Source organism: Balaenoptera acutorostrata, chromosome 18 (assembly GCF_949987535.1).
Source record: "Balaenoptera acutorostrata chromosome 18, mBalAcu1.1, whole genome shotgun sequence".
In the NCBI taxonomy this organism is placed as follows: Eukaryota; Metazoa; Chordata; class Mammalia; order Artiodactyla; family Balaenopteridae; genus Balaenoptera; species Balaenoptera acutorostrata.
The window spans coordinates 74,521,846-74,541,196 of NC_080081.1; the positions used below are offsets into that span (position 1 = coordinate 74,521,846).

Here is a 19,351-nt window from a genome sequence, read left to right on the forward strand (position 1 = left end):
GTTGGGAGGCACAAGAACAAGGGACAGTGCTGGTTCCAGAACAGGAAGGAGCTGGCCAGGCAACAGCAGAGGTCCTCCGAAGAATGTGGTGACAACTGTGCTCCCTACCCTCCGCCTGGGAACCAGGACAGTGAGGTCTTACCACTCAGTCCCCGCAGCCTTTTCCTGCAAAAGTGTCTGGTTGTGAGAACACCCCTTTACTATGGAAGAAGAAATGTTCCCATCTTTGCATTTTGTGTGACCCCGCGAATCCATCTAGCGTCGGAGTTAATAGCAAGGTTCTCTGGGCATTCGCTATGTGCCAGGTATGGGCTCAATGTTTTACGAGAGTTACTGTCCCTTCTTTTGTCACAGCTGCCATAACCCAGTTCTTAGAAACGAGGCAAGTAGCGCCGGAGAACGCTGAAGTCATCTGCCTAAGTGTACGTGGCTTAGACGTTGCACAGCCAGGATCTGAAGCCGTGCTCTCTGACCCTAGAGTCCACATGCTTCACCTACCCAAATACTGCCTTGAAACACTTTAGAAAATGGAGTGGTTTCATTTCCTTGATCTGCTTAATAACTATTATTAAATGGGTACTCTCTACAGGGGCTTTACACCTGTATATATTTCTATGTAAATATTATATATAGTCTACATGCAGTTTTAGATTCACCAAAAAATTGAAAGTACAGAGAGTTCCCACATACTCCCTCCTCTGACCCAGTTTCCCCTATTTTTAACATCTTGAATTGTTGTGGTGCATTTGCTATGACTGATGAGCCAATGTGGACACATTATTATTAGCTAAATTCTGTAGTTAATATAAAGGTTTACTCTCTGTGTTGGACATTCTGTGGTTTTTGACAACCGTATAATGACGTGTACCCCCCTTACAGTATCGTTAAGAGTAGTTTCATTGCCCTAAAAATCCCCGTGCTCTACTTATTCATCCCTCCCGCTTCTTCCCCCGACAAGCCTCTGGCAACCACTCATCTTTTTACTGTCTTCATAATTTAGCTTTTTCCAGAAGTTGGCATCATACAGTATGTTGTTAAAAGAGGACAAACACAATTCCCCTAGGCCAGCAGCTAGCAGGAAGTAGAGTTTAGTCCAAAACCACATCTGTCTGACTCTGATTCACTACGTTTTCTGTACCCCATCCTGCCTAATGGTGCTGGCCCAGGACTCGGTCTGTCCACCTTCACCTTGCATGGTGCTCCTAGGGCTTAAATTCTAGCATTTCCTTTCCTTAAAAGTCTTTGGAATCTTGGATCCACTGTTCTTTGAGTCTAACCAAGGTTGCCTGTCACTCATGATCCCTCTGGACCTGCAATGTGATCCTAACCTGCCTGATATTTAGCTTTATTTAAAAATTCAGCCAGTTTTTTCAACTTTTTCCCCTAAAGGAGCACAGTGCTGACAATCGTCTTGGTTAAGTTCTACCCATACACCCATCAGGGCCTGGAACACTTGCTCTCAGAATTTACAGATACTAACTCTATGATCCGTCTGCTTGTTGCCCGAGCAGAGCACCTCTACAATCTATTAAATTCTATTTTACTGCCAAGAGTCTTCAAAAAAAAAAAAAAATCCCACAATCATATTTCAAGTACTAAGGGATATTCTGCTAAGAATAAAAGGTTTATAAGCTCCAAACAGAGGTGAAATAGCTTGCGGAAAACCATAAAGGAATGAAATGGTAGAATTCAGATTCAAATCCAGATCAAGTGCAAAGGCAAAGCTGCAGGTCCTTGAATCACACCAGGCTTCCCTCTGTGAAATCCTATGATGGCAGTGTCAGCGGGTTAAGGAGGCTGCGTGGGATTCAGGAAGAGCCCCGGCACAGGAGACCTCCTTAATGCAACTTGAGAGCATCCTTTCACCAATGAACAGTTGAAACTGAAATTCACTGTTTTAAAACAACGTGTATGTAGTCACTGATTATGACGCCAAGCACTTCAAAGTGCCTTGCAAATACTAGACCGTTGCTATGTGTTCACGAAAATGCTTCTGAAGCTAGCACCCTGCAGTTATATGCTTTATAAATTGCTAATGTAATTCCAAGAGTATCGCACCCTGTGGCTGACAATGAGGCCCCATCACTGACGAAGGACACTGCGGGGGGAGGGGGGTTGGGTAGGAAGCGTGGAAAGGACTCAAAGGCCGGGAACACCGTGCTACCGTTTTTCCTGTTTTCCTACAAAGTTAGAGAGGAGGCTGGCGGGGTTAATCTATGACTACTTACCTCTCTCATGTCACAGGTTACTGCATCTCTATAGATTGTGGCTTCTGCTTGGTTTTGGGCGCCAAGAGGGAGCCTGCGAGGTGAGCGCGGTGGGACCCGGTGCTAGTTTCTGCCATCTCGGGGGGAGTAGCTCCGGAAGTAGCCGCGGTAACAGGCCCGCCGGCCAGGTGCTCGTCCTACCGCCAGGGGCACAGGCAGATTCAGGCTTCCGGCCCTTCCTGACAAGGGGCGAGGATACATTATTTGTTGAAACTAAGGGAACAGCAATAAAAGATTCCAATGACAAAGAAATGAAGATTTACGATAATTTTAAAAAAACCAACCTTGAAGTGCTTCCCCAACCTTCTCATTTTGGGGGAGGCAAACTGGCCGCGAGCGCGGGGTCCGCTCGCCGGGGCCCGCGGTCGGGTGGACAGTCCGGCGGCCGCGCCAGCCGTGCCCGCGCGGGAGGCTGCGCGGACCCGAGGACGCGGGCGGGCTCCCACTGCCCGAGGGCTGGCCGCACGCGGGCGGGGCAACCACCAGAGCGTCGGCAGGCGCCGCCCACCCGCGGGGGAATCCCAGGTTGGGGCGCGGGACGCGCGAAGACGCCGCGCCCCGCCCCCCGCCCCGCCCCCGCCGCCGCCGGCTCCTGGAGCCGCCGCCGCGCCGCGCTGCCATTGGTGCCAGGCGGTGACGCGGGCGAGCGGGCCGCACGGCGGGGCGCGGGGGGCGGGCGCGGGGAGCGGGGCGCGGCTGATGAAACCGGCTCCCGATCTCTCCCGCTCTCAACGCTCCATTCACTCCGCGCGGGCAGGTGTGAGCGGCAGGTCAGCTGCCGGCGGGGCGCGCGGCCACCTGGCGTCCGTTACCCGAGTCCCCCGCTCCTGCTCCCCGCGCGCCGCGCCTCCGCCCGAGCGTCCGTCAGTCCCGCCGAGCCTCGGTCTATCGTCCGTCAGTCCAGACGCGGTCTTGCCTGCATCCGGCCGCCCGCCGGCCCGGTGAGTCCCCAGCCTCCGCCGGCGCCGGGGCAGCTGCCCGGGTCCGGGTCACCTTGGGGGGCTGACCCCGGCGGCGCGGGGAGGGGCGCGGAGCCCGCGTGGGGAGCGCTGGCATCCTCCGGGTGGGCGAGGGCAGGGCGGACGGGGGTGTACGCGGCCGGTGCCCATGCGGCTGTCTCCGCCACGGAGTCCATTTTGGTTCGCTGAAGGCGCGGCGTGGTGCATGATGCAACACCCCGTGAGGAAGCGTGGGCGACCTGGCGCCTCCGGGGTGCCGGCCCCGCGCTCCCTGCGGGGCACCGGGCGCCGGGACGCGCGGGTGGTCGCGGGGGCGTGGGGACGGGGAGCGGGCACGGGGCCCGGCAGGCGTCCGGAGACCTTCCCTTACATGGCGCGGAGCGGAGCACGCCGCCCCGCCGCGAGGTCCACGACGTGTCATCGGCCGCGGGTGGGGAGCCCGCCGGGCGGCGGAGGGTGGTCCCGCGGCAGGTGGCCGGCCGAGGACGGCGTCGCGCACCCGCAAGCTGGCCGCGGCGCCCACGTCTCTTCCTCTCTGGAACCCTGCACACTCCCTGGCCCGCCTCCATCTCTCTTCCGGGTCCCCGGAGTTATTTCGGGGAAGTCCCCCTCGCGGGGGGCTTCCTTGTGACCCGATCTGGCCCGTAGAGGCCGGTGCTCAACGCTTCCAGATGGTTTTGAGCAGGAGGCAGTTCTTCCGGCTTCACCGAGACAACCTATTCTCAGTGTGTGCCTTTCTACGTAGTAGGAAACTTCCCGGGCCAGGCGGGTCCCGCAGTCATTCTAAGACCTGTGTGTACACAGCAGCAGGGCGCTGTAGTACTACTACCGCGTGCTGTTTTAGCTCCTTCCCCTTTTCAGTGGCTGTGAGAATCCGAGAGGAGTGGTGCTTGACTTGTATGATTAGGACAGCCAGACAAGTGCCTTCTGGAAGAAACGTTACACTGCCCAGTACCTGCCCTCAGGCTCTCACGTGTAGAAGTAACCTGGAGTAAGTTTTACTCCAAATTTGTAAACAGAGGAGGGGGTGAGGGTTTCAGTCCCAGGTGTATTTCCCTAAATGAGCTCTTAAAAATGTGACCAGGACTGTGTTTTGGCCTCTGGCTGAATTTCCTAATTGTGTTTCATTTGAATTATAATTTACTTGGGATTTATCTTAACATTTCTTGCCACTTAGGTTTGGTTCCGATAGTAGGACACCGTGATACATTTATCCTCCTGATATTTTTAGTTGATCTCAGTGGAAATTATTATTTTTATATGCACACACCCTTCTGTGATTAAAACAAAAAGGTCTTGTTTAAGTCAGTCAGAATAGAAACTTAGGGGACAAAATCAACAATGGATTAAAATAGTTTTTAAAGGTTTAGCATATTAAGATCATGTCTAATTATTACAGGTAAAATTTAAAGAGTGCCAAAGGGGTTTTGACTAAAGAAACAGGACGAGAATTAATAGAGATCAGAAATGTACTCAGTTGTTTAAATCTGGATTGAACCACATGGGTGCTCTTATGCATATAATTATTTGCTTTAAAGGAAGAAAAGCTTGAAAGACGAGATCGCTGACCTCGGGGAGCTTGCATTTTAGGACACACATTAATTGTATTGGGTTGAGCCTTCCATTCTTTGATGGGCTTAAACACATGTTTACTGACTCTTCTAGTCTGTCGTTTCTTGTCTACTAAGGTCAGTAAAAATATGTAATTACGTTGGCGGGCCCAGCATTATGTCTTATTAAATTAATCCCTTTCGTTATTAACTATGTATTTGAAGGTATTGGTTTATTAATCCCAGAGAGGAATTTGAAACAGGAATGGGTGTGTCCTTGTTATGGGGAGAAACATTTTCCTCCGACGCTGGAGGTGTCTGGGCCACAGGCATCTTCTGAGTTGGCCATCCTTCCACCTGGGGCCGGGTCCTCAGTCCAGGTGGGACCTGCGGACGGGCGGGCCTGGTGCTCTCCTCCGGCCTGGGGCCCTCGCCACTGTCTGCTCCAGTTGTCGGCAGGCTGTTTCTCTCAGAGAAGCGGGGAGCGGTGGGTGGCTGTCAGGGGGTGGAAGGATCACTTCAGATCCTGGGTGGAGAAAAGCTGGGGGCCAGGCAGGCGCGGAAGCGGGGAGGCCAGAGCAGAGACTGGTAGCTTAAGTCTGGAAAAACACCCAAGCCCAGCTTACTGCTGCACGAGAGAGTGTGTCCATATGTCGCTTCTGCGAGAGGGAGAGGTGGTGGCAGCTTGGACGGGGTGGATACGGTAGGAATGCGAGCTGGTTGAGTTCTCCCTCTGCAGGCTGGTGTCCTCGCTCCGTCTGTGGATTTTAAAGGAAGGTTCCACGTGAGGCGCGCAAGGCAGGCTGAGGTTCCAAGCAGAGCGGAGCCACTGTGCCAGTGAGGTGGGGAAGGCTGAGGAGAGCGTGCTGGGAAGGACTTTGTAACAGTCACAGCCGGCTCTTTTCAGACGCTTCCATCCTCACGGGCCGGGGCTGAGCCAGAGCTGCCTTGTTGCACCCACGTGCCGCCGCGGCGTCGGGCCTCCTTCCCCTCCGCCCAGCAGGCCTGCAGCCTCCCTGTTCTCCCCTACGCCCTCCAGTGGCCATCTTGGCCGTGGGTTTGTCCCGTGGCCCGCTTGGGGACCGCAGCCGTGGGGCGCGCCTGCTTTTTCATTCCTGGCCTTCAGGATGCCTGCCTGCCAGGGGTTTCTTGGGCCTGAGGTCACTGGCATTGGACCCCGGGCCAAGGTTGTATCTAACCCAAGGTTTTAGGTCTGTTCCAGTCAAAGAGAAGAGTAGCATCTTTGGTGGCAGATTATGGGCCCTGTGGTAACTTCAGTGGCTTCTCTTTCTCTTTCTCCGTAATCATGTCCCCACCCCCAACTGCAAAGCAGCTTTGACAGCAACTACTCCTGCACTTGTTCAAAGCAAGTCACAGTTTATCATGGGGGGGGGCGGTTAGTGCATTTGCCACCTGTGAATCTGCTAGAAGGACGGGCAGCACATTGGTAAAAGGATTTGGTGCACTGCTATCTTCATTTGGCTCCGAAAGCATTCCTTCAGACCTTTGGCCTCGGCAGGGCAGCGGCTGAAGCTGTTTGCCTCACCCGTCGGTCAGGATTCGTTCATCCAGGGGACACAGGCTGCAGGAGAGACACCTCTGCACGTTGGGATAGATTCTGGCACGAGGTTCCCTCGTCATGCCACACCCGAGTCTTTCACTTGGCTTTTCCTCTGGTTATTGTCATTAGCAGTGGGGACCACCAGGTGGTAGATTTGGTGGACAAACCACGTCAGCTGAGGGTAGAGTTGTGTGGAGTTAGAGGCCAGCTTCAGTGTGGCCTGAGGTCATCGCCCTGAAATGCAGACGCTGCTTCTAGGACCCAGGGCAGGTGGTTCAGTGCCGGGAACGGCGCCACCCGAGGCGTCTTTGGTGCAGGTTTGCTGCCATCTCTGTGCAGCCTCCAGAAAGTCCTTTGGGCTGTCCGAACCCTGCAGACGTGCTCTTGCCCTGCCTCTAGCTTGGGGAAGCCCGCCCTCTCAGCCTCATAATGATGAAGCCAATAAACATGAAGTGCAGAATATTCTTTGAAAGAATAAAGGTCAGTCCATTTAGATTCTGTCACAAAATAAGTTCTTTCCATTGCCAGCCTTCTCTTCTGATAAAGACAACCAGAAATCAAGCTCCGTTCAGCCTTCAAAGGCTACCAAGAGGCGGACTTATACTGAGGAGGGAGAAAGAATGTCCTTCGTCCGGTAGGACAGCGTGTGTTTCCACGTCGTCTCCCTTTTCCCTGAGTCACCTTTCCCCTCCGGAGGCAGTTGTTTCCGTAACATTCTGTCTCCCTGCCGCAGTGCTTTCTTCAGAAGATCCATGCAGGTAAGGGTCTTGCCTGTGAGAACAGCCAAGTGCTTTGCCATGTGCGTAGGAGCGGGTCCTGATTCTCTGCACGCGCTGGGTGCACAGGGAGCCCCGCATCGCGGAGACCGGCTCGCCGTGCTGACGCCGGGCGGCCGGGGCGGCCTCTGCCCCAGGCGGCCCCCTGCTCTCCCCGACGGGCCACACGCTGTGGGGCCGAAGGAGGTGCTGTGGGCCTCCCGCCGCCCCGGAGTGGGCTCCGCTTACAGGATCAGTGCCTTTTCTAAGATATTTCTCGGAGCCACGTTTGAATCCTTTTCCATATTGCCTGCATCATAATTGGCTTCTAGTGCCTACCTTACAGGATTGAGAGGATTTAAATGAGGCAATAATCCAAGTTACGCACTTGACACAGCTTCTGGCGCATACCAAGTGCTTCGTATAAATGTTAGCGGTTTTACTGGAAACAAAGCTCAGTTCTTTGACTTTGGTGTGGAGAAGAAGAAAATCTGTAACAACTTTATTTGCCCTCCCATTTTGCCAAGGTGTCAAAAGGTCGTCCCTTCTCCCTGGAGCTGTGTCTGCCTTGCCGTGGGTGGCGTGGCACCGGGGCGTGGGGGAGGCCTGTCCCCGCAGGTCTCAGATCCGCAGCCTTGGGTTTGACCTTTCCTCACGCCTCGGGGAAGCAGAGCTCACGGTCCCATCCTCAGGGCTTGCCTGCGTGTGTCTGTGTGCACGTGCGTGTGAGTGTGTGCGTCTGTGTGTTTTGGGGGTGTCTGCCCTTATCCATCCTGACCCCAGACATTTGGTTCAACTTACCCTGAACACTTTGGGTTTAAAAACTGGGGCCAAGTCTGTTTCCCACCTTTTTTCATCCCTTCCTCTGGGGGCTGAGGTAGATGCCCCAGTGCACTGGCGTGGGATGGGGGCCCCATCACGGGGACAGCGGCGAGGGGAAGGGAGCAAACGTCTCACCGGCGTTTCGTCACACTGTTGTCACCGTCGTCTTCCTGCCCGTGAAGATGCTGAGGGTGACCTTTTAAGGTCGGCTTGGAAATGCTCTCTTCCTCTGTATCTTCTTATCTGCCTACCAAGTACCATTAACCAAAGTCTCTGACACCAAATAGGAAGGAAGGGAGAGGCCCTGGGGCCGAGTAAGATCCAGACCACAAGCCCTTGTTAGTGCTCACCGTGGGCTCGGCACTTTCTTTGTTGTCATTTAATCCTCACAGCTGCCCCGTGAGGTTGGTCCTGCTGTTTGGCTGATGGGGAGATGGAGGCCCTGAGAAGTGACACAAGTTGCCGATGGGCACAGGGGTGGGTCGTAAGTGGCAGAGCTAGGATTTGCACCTGGGGCCTGGCTCCAGGGTCCTAACACCGAGCGTGCTTAGGGCTGTGGGCGTCAGCCTGTGCCTGGGGCTCCGGCCGCTCGCTCTGGGGACCGTGGTCTGGCACGCGTGTGCGCGGGGCCACGCCGGGCCCTGAGATTAGCACACGGACCTGGAGATGCCGGGCCGCCACGCGCCTCTTGGTTCCAAGTAAGTCCTGGAGGCGCGGGAGCCGGCTGTGCCGCCGCTGGGCGGCAGCATGCTGTTTTTCTCTAGCTGCCCCGGTTCTTCTGAGCGCAGATCTTTCCTCTCTGAGCCCTGGGGTCCTTGACACAGCTGTGCCGAAGTGTGACAGAGGCTGGGCTGCGTTCCTCCTGGGTCAGTAGTCTGGCATTGGCATCGCCAGAGCTGGCTGGACGAGGGGCTTCCTGCTCGGGCCACGGGAGCCCTGCCTCACTGATCTCCATCGGTCGTCTCTGCTCCCCCCCTCCTCTGCTGAGGGAAGGCCCCTTTGCAGGGGGTCGTCTGGTTTGTAGGGAAAAGTGGCTCCCTTCTCGGTTCTCCCTCCTTCTCAAGGCCAGTGGCAGTAGCCGTTCTCCCAGGATCTTCACTTTGCTGACTTCTGTAGTGTCGGGAGGTGGGGAGGGGTCTCCTTCCTTGGAAGGTGCTTCCTTGACGCCCTCAGGAAGCCGGGGCTGGGGGCTGCCCGAGCCAGGGTAGCAGCAGGCACCGTCTACCCTGGAGAGACTGTGCGCTGGCAGGGCCCCCGTGGCCGTGGCCTTGGCCCCATGGGGAGGCCGTGGGTGCTGGCAGGTGGAGTGGGGAAACTCGTGCCCGCCCCTTCCTGCCTCTCTCCTTTCTTCCTTTGCTCTTTCAACTTTTTGTGGATAGCATTTCAAACTTAAAGAGAAGTTGCAGGGGTTACAAGGAGCGCCTCAGTTTTCTCAGATTCACCGGTTGTTGACATTTCGTTCCTTCTTTCTGTTTATCTGTCTACACACACGGATGCATTTTTTCTCAAACCATTTGAGAGTAAGTCGAAGACATCATGTCCTTTTATTTACCCCAGCATGCTTCAGTGTGTTTCCTAAGAATAAGGACATTCATTCTCTTACGTGACCACAGTACGACATCAAAATCAGGAAATTTAACATTTGTGACGTCATCAAGTCCACAGTCCATATTCAACTTCCAGTGGTCCAAATAGTGTCCTTTACACATGCATGTAGGTAGTCGGTTTTTTGTTTTTCGTTTTCTTGTTTTTTTTTTTTGTTTGTTTGTTTGCTTTCAGGAGAGGCTCTTTCAATGGAACTGTGGTCTAATTTTCTACTTTATAAGCCTCTTTAAGAAAAAAAATGTTTCTAAAAGTTAGAATGCGTATTGTGAAAAATTTGGAAACTACAGAAAAGTAGAAGAAAGAGAAAATAAACAGCATCCATAATTCCGGCAGAGAGGCTGAGCGCCCGGCCAGGGTAGAGGGCTTGCAGGAAGGTGCTTAGTCGGAAGACTTCAGCTCAGGGTGACGTGGTCCCGCAGACCTGCACCCCGAACACGCAGGGCGGGGGCCCGGAGCAAGGCCCCGGGCTGCGGAGGCAGCAGGCGCCCTGTCTGGAGCGGATGCCTTTCATGCCCCTGCCCACCACCTGGCCGGTTGCCCACCTGAGCAGGCAAACATAACCCCCTTGGGGTGGGGAAGGGTGGAGATGATTAGTAAATACCCAGAACTTGTTCAAGCCTTGAAAAGAAACGTTGCAGGCCCTCTCTTGCCTGCTGTGTAGCCCTGGCTTCCCAGACTAAGCAGAGGGTAGGGATGGGCAGGGGCCCTGATGGAGAGGAATGGTCCTGGCCTCTTGGCCTGTGGCTTACGGTTATTTCTTAAGGTTGTTGAGCCTCCCGGCCGTGACGAGCGGGCCAGGGGAGCGATAAGAGGAGAAATTCTAATTGGTGAATTGTGTTCTTTGCTAGCCCACAAGTTCCTGGGGGAAGGTTCCAGACTGTTGGGTGAGGTGTGGATCTTGCTTCTTTCTGTGTTTCGTTTGTCAAAGCCGTCCCCTTTGTCATCACCAGCAGCACCCCCGAGACTCCGCTCTTTCCCCGGCCCTGGAAGGGGCCCTCGCTGGGTGGGGCTGGTTTCTGGAAGGGTTTCGTTCTTAGAAGCCGGCTCCCCATGGTTCGTACCTCAGTTTCCCTGAGCTGTGAAACCTACACTGTGTGTGAACAGGGCCTCTGAAAGCCATGATCAAAAGCCCCAAGTATTTTTCCATGTTTGTTTTCTCTTGTCCCGCACCAGACCCTCTCCTTGAAGGAGGTGGCCTGGAGAGGGACCGCGGTGGGCAGCCGTCCAGGCCCTGCACACCCCGCTGGGGCCACGGAACTCCTAACCTGGACGGGCCAGCACCGGAGGCTGCTCTTCAAAGAAACCCTTTGAAGTGCAAACATTTCCTTTCCTGAAAAGAAGGGAAATTGAAATGAAAACGTATTGTTCTGTGCAGACAATGTTCTCTTGGATCAAAGAGGGAGTGGGGCTTATAAAAAAGGGAGATTCACAAGTTAGGCCTTAACGTGGCACACGGGGAAGCCGTGACCGTGTACATGTCCACTGCCCGGGGTCCGTGATCGGTAAGGTTGTATCTTCCCTTTTTTTCCCCCTTAAGGTCCTAAATCTGGATCTAACATGCTGTGTTTAACTGGGTGTCTCTCTCTCGTTTGTGTGTTTATCCTGTGGTCAGCATTTAGAAATGTCCTTTGGTAAATTATGACACCGTCCATGATGGACTATCACGTAGCCAATAAAAGTGATGTTTTCAAGGAACATTTGATCTTAAGGGAAAAACTTTACTGTTACAAGTGAAAAAAATCTGGATGCAATTTTCCATAATCAGTGTTCTCTTAATGAGATACATGTATTTGTACAGAAAGAAAGCACTTAAAATCAGGCTCTGTTTTGTTCACTGCTAGGTGTGTAGCACCTGAACTAGTGCACAGCAAATATTCGTTGTATGAATTATTTTTAATAATTAGTGAAACAGCAGTATAGTTTAAAGGGGGAGGGGGTGTCTCTGAGCTAAGTAGTAACATTTTGGCAAGTGGAAAGAACAATGAATTATTTTGAATTTCTATTGTAATTCTGTCCTGGCATCTTGATTTGGGGTTTATTTTGGAGGGTTTTGGCTACAAACATGTACCACATTTTGTACTTTGATACACATCACCCTGTGAATGAGTGACTGTGACGTTTCTACTTTTGGAGTAATTGGTCTTGTTGAAATTAGGGTATTGGGATAAGTTTTTCCTGGGTTGGCTACTAGGCTCCTTCACAGATGGGGTAAGGAGACAACTTCTCACGTGCTCTGTGGCTGATGGACCATTTCACCGGCTTGACCTGTCCTGTTGTTGAGAATTTTGCCTGATTTGCCCAGGGAAAGTTTCTCATCTTCGAGTATCAGTACTACCAAGATATACTAGTAGGCTGTACATCGCCCTATTTCTGATTCAGAAGGTTCTTTAGTAACACAGCATCTCAGGTTGGCTTTGAGGATGGCCCTGGTCTCAGTGATTGCGTGTCACAGCCGCCCGTGCTTCCCCCTGGTGAGATCGTTTCGTTCCTCCTTCAGAAGGACACAGGCACTTAGGTTTCAGAGCCCGATCTGCACAGGGTTCTGGAAGCCCCTTGGGGAGGCTTCCTTCGGGCTGGGGTAGGGCTGCTGGGGCCCACACCCCAGTTCTCCCGAGAGTGGCGGCTGTCAGCTTCTTTGGCTGCCGTCTACAAGAGGAAATAAACTGACACGGTGCTCAGGTGCACACACAGGGAAGTACATATTTATATACAGATTAAAATGAAACTTCCCACCAAACAGTACTCATTCTCGTACCAGCGCTGCACTCTGATAATTTTTACTCTTTTCTGTTGCATCGAGAAAAATCCTGGTGGCGACTTGCAGTTTGCAAACACTGCTGGGCGTGGGCGTGCTGGCCTCCATGCCCACCTCCCCTCCTCCGTGGTGTCCTGAGCTTTACACTCACTGGACCAGGGCCTGGGAGGGACTCTCTGTCCACACCGATTTAGACAAAGACAGTCAGAGGGTAGAGGTTGTTTCTTTTTGTGGTGATTTAAGGGTTTCTGACCGAAGCGGACATTATTCTCTATGATGATTCCCCAGAAGGCAAATAGGGACACAAGGCAAGACCTGTGTGAATTCCCAGTGTGGTTTGCTGCTGATGCAAACCCGGGTAGCTCTGTCCTAAGCTGACCTCACACGCTGGTGTTTCGAAGGTGGCCTGGTCAGGCTGTGTGTTTTTTTTCAGCGATGGCCCAAACATTTGTTAATTTCAGCACTTTGACCTTTTTGTGTATGTGTTTACTTTATTCAGTGTGATTTGAGGAAGAGTCCACCTGAAAGGTGAGCCTTGTCTTTCAGAGTTGAGGATTTGTAGGAAGAAGAGGGAGAAAAGTCACTCTTACAGAAATATTAATTTTTAGACTCTGAGGTCTGATGGATTAAAATTGAACAGGGCATTGAGATTATAATATTAGCAATAGCAGTCGTACCATTAAATAGTTCTTCTTGAAAAGGTTGAATGCATTTTGTTCTCTTTCTTGAGAAGCGTTCGAATTTTTTTTTTTGCTTAGAAAATTAATACTCTTTAATAAGTCTTTGTGTATAATTCCTAAAACAGTTGTACATGAAGGGAGTTGATTCTATGGAACAAAACAAAAGCACAGTGACAGCAGAACTAGAACAAGATAAATCACCTAGTTTATTGAAACAATGTACAAATATCTGTCCTTGTTTCTTGTAGCTTCTTTTATTTACTGTGCTTCTCAGTAAGTTTATTGTAAGAATTCAGAGTGCTTAATTTGTAGTCTTTTAAAAATTCATTTATAAATTACAAATATTACCACTGTTGTTAGTATTTGAGAGGAATCCTCATGAACTTGATTTTATGCTGTTATATATGTTAATATTATATGAAATAGGGGATTATCTGCAATTGTAATTGTATAACATGTCCCCCATAAGTCTATAACCTCAAATTTTTAGCAGCAAGTTTGGTTTTTACAGGAAAAACTTTGGTTGGAAGACCTTTCTTTTTCCCTAGAGGGCAATCTTAGGAGACATTAGGCAACAATATTCACTGATTCTTTGAGTAATCCACATTGAGCTGGGAAGAATGTCTTGCTAGCCTCAGAATTTGATGCAATCAGAATTTGAAAAATGTCAGCTGCAGTTTGTGCTAGGATTCAGGCCTAGTTACTGAAAGACTCTCAGGTCTGTGGTCTGATGAGTCACGGCAAGGGCTCTGCCACCTTGAATTCCTCAGGCTTCCCTGCAGCTCCTGGCTGCCTGTAAACTGTCCTGCCTTGAGCATCCGCAAGGCAGCTCTTGCTGAAATCGCCCTGGAGAGCCCCCCGGTTAGTGGGAGATTTGTGGCCTCTTAGGGGGCTGCTGGCCCTGACCCACGCCCTCACAGGGTGTCTCTTTGCAGCAAGGTGTGTGGCCCTGGCAGCGGGGACAGAGGCAGAGGGGCGCTCCGTCCAGTCCGACGCTGCGTGGGAGCGAGCAGCGCTGCCCCCAGCTCATGAGGGCCGACTCAGTTCTCCCAGCCACTCCCCGCGCGCTACCCTGCCCCCAGCCAGCAGGACTTCCGGGCGACTTTATCGTGCGTGTGGCCTGAGGGCCACAGCCCTGCTCGTCTAGACCTTGCCTTAGCGCCTGGACCTACAGATGCAGCGTGCACTAATAAATATAAAACTTTAAACCAACGGGCAAGACTAACCATGGCTGGGGAGGTAGCGCACAAAACAGGAGACGCTTCCGTTGCACTGTGCATACGGCCTCCTTGTTACGACTGCTACCCCTCCAAACACGTCTAAAAAGCGCGTAGGTGGGATTGGACAGACGTGGCGGCAGGGGCAGGATGGAGAAGAGGAATACATTTTGCATAAGTATGTAAGTTAAATTTGCATGATGTCCTAGTGCCTTTCACATCCTGAAGTCAGACCTCACTTGTCTAAACCATCTCACAGGCTCACAGGTGCCTGCGCACAGATCCCCTCTGGGGATTTCGCCGACCTGCAGATCTGTTTCCGAAGGTCTGGGGCAGAGTTTCTAACCAGCTCCCGGGTTCTCTCGGAGTAGCCGGCATCTGTCAAACTACTGGCAACTGGACCTCGTCAAGGAGACCTCAGCCACCCTTGGACCGCAAGCCCCTTGAGGCCAGGCTCCTGGACCCACCAGTGGCTGGTGTTGAGTAGATGCTCAAAAGATGTCTTTTCAGGAACCCAAGCACTTGCTGTCCCCGGGCCCTTGGGGTGGGAGGGGCGTGGGGCGCATTCATCTCTGACCAGCCTGGTTATCTGTTTGCCACCAACTGCAGATAGGGAGTGGAAACTCGGGCTGCAGGGGCAGAGCTCCCGGCAGGGGCAGAGGCGATAAGAATAGCGTACGTAGAAGGAGACGCCAGAACTCGGCAGCTCCCGTCTCAGGAGTCCGTGTGTGGGACCACTGGCAGCTCCCAGCCTCAGTTTCCCCATTTGGAAAATGGGGGGAGCTACAGTCCCTATGCTGTAGGCTGTGCTGATGATTAGACATGTGAAATGAGTTTAGAACGTTGCCTGGTGTTCAGTAGCCGTGAGCTCTAGTTAGGGCTGGTGTGTAAAGGGTTAAGCGTCAGCCTCTGGAGGTCTCTGCGCAGTGAAGAGCCCACCTCAGCGGTGGTGACTGCTGTGATGGAGTAGGTGTGAATTAGTGTGCAGCGTGCTTCAGAGACTGGGGGTGGTGAAAGGGGCCAAGGAGAGGTTGCTACTTGTTCTCTCTTGGTCAGGAAGTTCTTAATGGAAGAGGGGGTGTCAGGACCTTTAATTAAAGGGGAGCCGTGTGGAGGGATGGGGCCTGGGGGTGCCGGGGTTCCCTGCTTCCAAGACCCTCGACCAGGATGCCGCTTGGCGAGGGAGGGGGTGGGTTTGGGCAGACTTGCAGGTGTTAAGCCCCTTGCAGTTTCCCTTCCGTTTGCCTCTGAGGAAGTTTCGGGAGCGGTCGGGTGCTCAGGTGAGGGTCCATCCTCCTCCCGCAGCCCGGAGGCCCCAGAGGTGCGGCCTCGGCCCCTGACCTTTGAATGGTCGGGATGCATGTCTGCCTACTGCACGTTTTTGCGTTGGGAAGTGTAAGGTTGACCGCAAAGCAGAGCAGTGTCTCAAAACACTTTGAAGTGGTCCTCTTCCCTCCTGTTTCACTGCACATGCTGTGGAGACGCCCAGAAGTTCTCCAGAACTACTTGATCTAAATGTTCGTTGTCACAGGGGAAATAATGAGGGGAGAAGTGATGGGAATGGAGTATTACTACATTCAGTCGTACTTGATTTTTGTTTTTGCTGTGTTATCTGGCTCATTCATTCATTCATTTGCTCATGGGAAGGCTCTCTGTTAAGTAGTATATGGAAACATCATTTATGTTTTTCTTTAAAATCTGGGACTTGTGATCACTTCTGTAAAAACCGTGAGCCAAGACCGGACGTTCTTGGAGGGCTGTGCACGGCGGTGGTGACGGTGGGGTCTGAGGGGTCGGGGCGGGGCCTGACCCTGTCTTGACTCTGTGGCCTTTGGTAGCGTCTACATTTTGCATCCTGCATGTATTGCTTTATGAAATCCCACCACGGCGTTGTTTCTTGGGGAAAATCAGATTTAATTCATGGCGTCTCATGCAGAGTGTCTTATAATCAATCACCTTTCATACACTTTTCAGTCTCTAGAGATGTGCATGTTATCTGTCTCACCAGGTGGCAGGATGAGTGGTGCATTACATGGGTGAGACCTTGTGGTCCGGCCGTGAGGAATCCCTCAGCTTTTCCGCGCTTGTCACCTTGGCAGAGGGGAAGGCCGTCAGCCGAAGGGGATTAGTCTTGATAGCTCAGCAGAGCGGCCAGTGGGGAAGTTGAGACGTGTGTGTGTGAAGGTGTGGGGAATGTCTGTAAAGGAGCAGGTAGTGCCGTCCAGCCCAGGAGACGTGCTCCCCGCCTGCTTGTGGGTCGTCTCGAGGTGACAAGGGGTGACTTTCGGAAGAGGGATGTGGTGAATGAGCTGGGAGTCAGGCGTGGTGGCGTCAGGGGAGCTGGGCTGGATGGACGGGGGCTAGAGCTGGAGTCCTTCATCCCCTGCTGCCCAGCCCTGAGGTCCCCCTGAGGATTGACCACCCCCTCCCCAGCAAGTGCCCCAGGCAGGCCTCCCCCACCGTTAGACTGGCCTGGAAGTCCAGAGACCTCCTTGCTGCCAGCCGAGCCTCGGACCCCGAGTGACCCTGGGCGGGTCCGAGCCCTCAGGGCCACGCTTTCTGCTTCTGGATTCCGAAGAGATGGGACTAGGATACTCGCTTTGGGGTTTCCAGCCCTAAGCAGGAAGTGGGTGACGTTCTGTGACGATGGAGCCTCTAAAGAGCTCCGTGCAGCAGTTTGGTGTCCAGACTGTAAGAGTGGATGTTGAGTAGGAACAGTAAAGATCCGAGGTAGTAGAAAACAGAAGCTCGGTGTTAGGACGCTGACAGAGGTTTTGACTGAGAAGCGTCACTTGGCCTGTGTGAGCCCAGAAATGTCAAGTGGCGGGACCTGTTGCCACCAGAAGGAGCAGAGTGGCTGTTATAAAAAAAAAAAAAGCACCTGGTCGCGGACTTCCACGTGGTCTGTCAGACTCGCACCCCCCCACCCCCAGGAGCCCTCCAGAAGAGCCCAGGCTGTCAGGGCAGTGGGCTTCCTCAACGCATCTCTGGAAAGAGCGAGCAGCGGCCTCGGACCAAGGATTTCACGGTCTGACGCAGCGCTGCCGGCCGCTTACCCGTAGTCCCGGGCAAGGACCTCCTCGCAGGGGCAGCCGGTGCTGATGTGTGTGTGGGGCGTCTCCTGCGGAGGTTTTGGAATGTCGGGATAGGCCATGAGAAGTTTCAGTTCCAAACTGTCTCACCAGAGAGGAAGCTTGAGAGAGGTTATCTTTCAAAAGGATTAGGCGGCCATACACGCCAAAATATATACAGGCGCCATCAAAGGAAAAAGAAAGCAAGCTTGCCCGTGTTAACCCACCCAGCTTGAATATGGATGGAGCACGTCAGCAGCAGAGCCCAGCTGAAGCTCTGGGCCTGTGATTCTAGAAAGAGCTGTCTTTCGCTGGAAACATTTCTTTGGGAAAATCCTTCGCAGGGTCCTTGTTTCTGCTTCTTCCCCGCCTCCTCCAGGAGACATACTTCTCGGCCGTGGAATAAAGACAAAGGTGGTCTCAAAGATGTGAGCGAGGACGGAGGCTCCTTGCCTGCCACCAGGCCCCGCAGGCAGAGAAAAGGGCAGACGTGGCTCTTCAAGGTTTGCTGCTTTCCACAGGCTGAGACAGGAGCCGATGTGGGCGATACTGAAGGGTCACTGCTTTTCTAGCGTTGGTGGGTCCTCAGGGTGTCCTGTCTTCCAGGAAGAGATAGCAGACCAGAGCGGATGTCCCAGACTTGGGTTTCTCTCTGCATCCAGGCGTCCTTCGCTGCATCTGGGGTGGACCAGCCTGGAGACAGACCCTGAGACACCCGGCGCCTTTCCTGGGCCTCGATTTCAAGGAGCCCCTTAAGGAAGGGCGTTCTGCCCAAGGTCCTTTGGATTTGCCTTAGTGGACAGGATCGGAGGTGACAGAGCTTTCCTATTTAGATGTGCAGATGTGTGTATATGAAAATAACCTGCCCTTGTACTGGGCAGTGCACACTCAGCTGTGCCACCGAGTTCACGTGAGGGTCAACGGCAGACACAGGATGGCAAACGGTCAGAGCTGCAAAAAAGACTTCGATTGTACAGCCATGGTTCAGATGTCTTAAATATCTGCTCTCTGGACAGAAATCCGATAAGGGTTGTATTACAGGAGAGGGGAAGTTTCTAGTCTGCAAATCCCAGTGAACGCTTGGCTTTTGTTTGGGGATGGAGGAGAGCTCAGCTCGTACAAGGGCCAGGTGGAAGGTTTGGGACCCCCCCAGTCTGGGGGGAAAGCAGAAAGAGATGCTACCCGAGTTTGAAACTCCTGCAGACCACGGCGTGGCGAGCCGCGGATTTCCCCACCAGCCCTGGCGGTCAGCTTGGCCCTCGTCAGGACTTTCAACTCCCTCAGCATGAAGAGAAAGCACACAGTGCTTTCCGCAGCTGGTCACTGACAGCCAGAAGCAGCAGAGGCGGAAAAGGGAAGTGGACGCAAGAAGGACGGCGTTGTCCCCGGGTGGCCGGCACGTGGGGCTGGGGTTTATCACGAATCTTTGGAAATGCTATCGTGGGATATGCCTACGTACAAAGTTTGCTTTGTGAGCTTCTCCAAAGACAGGACTCTCGGCCAGAGTAGACCGAGTTTGACCGAGATATAATTTCTTCTGTTCTTGGCTCTCTGAGTCTGGACCGCGTGGCATTTCAGAGGAGCAGGGCGAGCTTAGTGCCTAAGACGCCCATCTGAGTTGTCTTGTTTACACTCTGTGGTCCTTGTGAAGTGAGACACAGCCCCAGGATGGGCACAGCCTTCTCCTCTGAATTAGGAGCCCCCTCTTGGAACCAAATTCTGGAAGATTCCTCTGCTCTCTCCAGGGCGTTCTCCCTCCCGTCCACTCCCCTGCAGTCAGCGCCCCGTCCCCACTTCTCTGGCCATTCCGTGTCCTCCTCAGCCTCTCCCACCCGGTGGGGTGCATTTGGCTCACGGGAGCGGGTTGAGCGCGGTGCCCTGCTCCTGCTGACCCTGACCCACTTGGGTGGGAGGACGGTGTCAGGCCAACAGGACGCCGACAGGAGCAAAGTCAGCCACAGAGAAGGTGGCACGGAGGAGAGGCGCCTGGCGAGGGCACCTTCATCCCCGTCTGACTGTCAAGGTCACCGTACCTTAGCCATGTCAGACCCCAGTGACAGCAGACCACATTATGTACGGAATTGTAGTTGACTTCTAGAATTGGCCTTG

At 53.2% G+C, this 19,351-nt stretch overlaps 1 protein-coding gene and 1 long non-coding RNA gene across 9 annotated transcripts in view; one reads left to right on the forward strand and one right to left on the reverse strand.

Annotated features, from left to right (window-relative positions):
- Positions 1 to 2,761, reverse strand: part of LOC103013921 (uncharacterized) — an 89,767-nt gene extending 87,006 nt beyond the window's left edge. For 3 of the 6 annotated variants that reach the window (XR_009005874.1, XR_009005875.1, XR_009005873.1), the window contains exons 1-2: positions 2,552 to 2,761; positions 2,229 to 2,446 (exon numbers count right to left, since the gene is read on the reverse strand). This is a non-coding gene — a long non-coding RNA (uncharacterized LOC103013921). The remainder of the gene's footprint in view (positions 1 to 2,228; positions 2,447 to 2,551) is intronic. The other 3 variants (XR_009005876.1, XR_009005872.1, XR_449477.2) reach the window with 3 other exon arrangements.
- Positions 2,762 to 3,068: 307 nt separating this feature from the next.
- Positions 3,069 to 19,351, forward strand: part of SLC7A1 (solute carrier family 7 member 1) — a 69,329-nt gene continuing 53,046 nt past the window's right edge. For 2 of the 3 annotated variants that reach the window (XR_009005943.1, XM_057533089.1), the window contains exon 1: positions 3,069 to 3,208. The gene's annotated coding sequence lies outside the window, so the exon portion shown is untranslated. The remainder of the gene's footprint in view (positions 3,209 to 19,351) is intronic. The other variant, XM_057533090.1, reaches the window with a different exon arrangement.